The sequence below is a fragment of the Montipora capricornis genome, chromosome 8 (genome assembly GCF_036669925.1).
Source record: "Montipora capricornis isolate CH-2021 chromosome 8, ASM3666992v2, whole genome shotgun sequence".
Lineage (NCBI taxonomy): Eukaryota > Metazoa > Cnidaria > Anthozoa > Scleractinia > Acroporidae > Montipora > Montipora capricornis.
In genome coordinates this window covers 20,672,323-20,674,822 of record NC_090890.1, presented here as the reverse complement: position 1 = coordinate 20,674,822, position 2,500 = coordinate 20,672,323, and the positions used below count along the sequence as shown (strand labels likewise).

The window sequence follows — 2,500 nt, the reverse complement described above, 5'->3', positions numbered from 1 at the left end:
GACATCCTAAAAAATATTAATAATTGATTCTGCAAAAAAAAAACTTGATTCACTGAAATGTTTCGTTGATTTCTTGGAGCGAAGTGAAAACTCAAATTCTGTGATACACAGACTTTACATTCGTCGATTGTGACTAAAACACCACACGAATACATACGAGTAACATACGAGTACACACGAGTACTTACGAATAACATGCGAGTTCACACGGGTACATACGAGTAACATACGAGTAGCATACGAGTGCAATCGAGTAACATACGAGTATTAAGCCTAAGCGTTCGTTTCAGTGATTAGGCCTAAACTCTCTTTTAACATTTTAGCTTTCATTTTACGGTTCAGTTCACTTTAGTTTTCACGAGTTCGTGTGAAGAAAATAGCACTCGTTTACTGATTAAGCCTAAGCGCTCGTTGAAGTGATTAGGCCTAAGCACTCTTTTAACCTTTTAGCTTTCAATTTACGGTTTGGTTAACTACACTTTTCACGAGATATGTTACATGTTACTCGTATGTTACTCGTATGTACTCGTGTGTACTAGTATGTTACTCGTATGTACTCGAATGTTACTCGTATGCACTCGTGTAGTGTTTTATTCATCACAATGTTCGATCAACTTCTGTATAGCAACGGAAACCCAAGTTTCCGCAAACAGTTGCGGGCTGTAGATAAGACTATTCATAACAATTGATTGTCACTTACAAAGTAAAGCTTTCAACCTTATCAAAAATAGCAGGTATATGTTCTCGTCCTTCTAATAACATCGGCGGACATTCGTCTTTCGCCCTTTGCAAATTCCCGTGGGAAAGTTGCTTTTTTATTGTATTTTTTTACTCTGTTTTTGGTTTGTTTTATTTTTGTTTTCTTGATTTAAAATCTTTATTGTTTTCCCACGACGTCTACCCACACCCACGGCCCACGACCTCCACCCGCTACCCATGACCCACGACATTTAGCCACGCTCCCGCGCGGGTTATGTCATTTGTCAAATAGGGTTAGGCATGTGAAACTGAGGAGAAAATCATTCAACTCCTTGAAACAACTTACTAATTAATTTCGTACCTCTCAAAGGGTCGAAATTGTGTATGGAACTGGAACATTTTGTCTGGAACCTCCCTTACACGGGAATCCCCTTGCCCTTTTGACTTACCCATTTCTACGTGTTTTCCACGTTTTTTTCTAACAAGTGTCGCACTTGCTTTCTTTAAGGTCCTTCGATGGAGAGGAAAAAACCTTTAAGTCAGTCTAGGAAAAGGAAAAAAGCAATATTGATTTCGAACAGTGGGGACTGATTCACCAGAAGACTGTAATGTAAGTATGAAAATTACATCGATTGCTGTTTGTCTCACTCCCTTATTGTTCCAAGTGTCTAACTCGTTTCCCCACCAAAAATAAAAAATATATAAATAACTTAAAACAACCCCCATGCCATCTTCATTGATTAATTAATCCAACAGACGAAACGAGAGCAGCTGTTCTCTTGTCCCAATAAACCCTATTATTATTATACATTGTAGTCACCATCTGTCTTCTCATTCGCTAACAGCCTACAGTTAATTCTGGGAAACAGCGCAACCTACAGATTATTCACTAATCTGTACCTATAGATTAGTGAATAATCTGTAGATTAGTGAATCATCTGTAGGTTAGTGTTATCAGCCTCAGCCTTCGGCTTCGGCTGATAACACTTACCTCGACCTTGATTATTCCGGATATCACAAATACCTCATCCAATAATTGTTTATAATATGTGGAAACAAAACACCCTCGTTGTTGTTGTTGTTGTTGTTGTTGTTACTGCCCATACTGACCCCGACGCCCCTACCCTTGGGCCCTGCTGCAACTCTAGTCATGCTCTGCTGCTGTTATGAACGTTAAGTAGAAACCCATATTTTTCATTACATAGGCGCCATTAACAAGTAAGCGTTGGAAAATGGAGGTCACAGAAGAAGCAAGTTATGCCATTAGTGTAAGTAAAGTAACCGTAATCCTGGCACTGGGGTCGATAAGGGTTTTTTGGTTGGGGCCTCTATTCTTACCATTTCAACCATTGAAATCATTTTTGCGGAGATCGTACCCCTTTTGACATACAGTCCAATGAGCAGTTTCCCCTCTTTCTCGAGCAAGTAACTATAAGGTCTCCTTCCTTTTTTTTAATATTGCATGTATAGTCTGTCCCCTTAAATTCCCAATACTTGGGTTAAATTAAAGATGTAAGGTGGAAAACCGTAAGTAGACAAATCATACCTGCCTAGACAATTGATCAGTGAGTGCTTGCGACTTAAATTGGGCTTCCGTGGATACTGGCTGTAACAAAAATCTTCTTTATATTTTTAGAGAACAAATGAGTCTGGAAGTGACAAAGAAAAGTCAGACTTAGACGAAGGAGATGCCCATCTCCTTCCGCCTGTTTATATTACCTCGAAGAAAAAGGGTTTGGGAACAGAGGATGCGGGAAGACTGTTGCTTGGCAAATTAACGGAAGAACGAGTTGCCACTTTT

At 39.3% G+C, this 2,500-nt stretch overlaps 1 long non-coding RNA gene across 1 annotated transcript in view; it reads left to right on the top strand.

The window, feature by feature from the left end:
• Window positions 1–2,500, top strand: part of LOC138060728 (uncharacterized) — a 31,452-nt gene that overhangs the window by 28,897 nt on the left and 55 nt on the right. The window contains exons 4-6 of the long non-coding RNA XR_011134413.1: window positions 1,208–1,309; window positions 1,905–1,967; window positions 2,336–2,500. The exon at window positions 2,336–2,500 is cut by the window's right edge and continues 55 nt beyond it. This is a non-coding gene — a long non-coding RNA (uncharacterized lncRNA). The remainder of the gene's footprint in view (window positions 1–1,207; window positions 1,310–1,904; window positions 1,968–2,335) is intronic.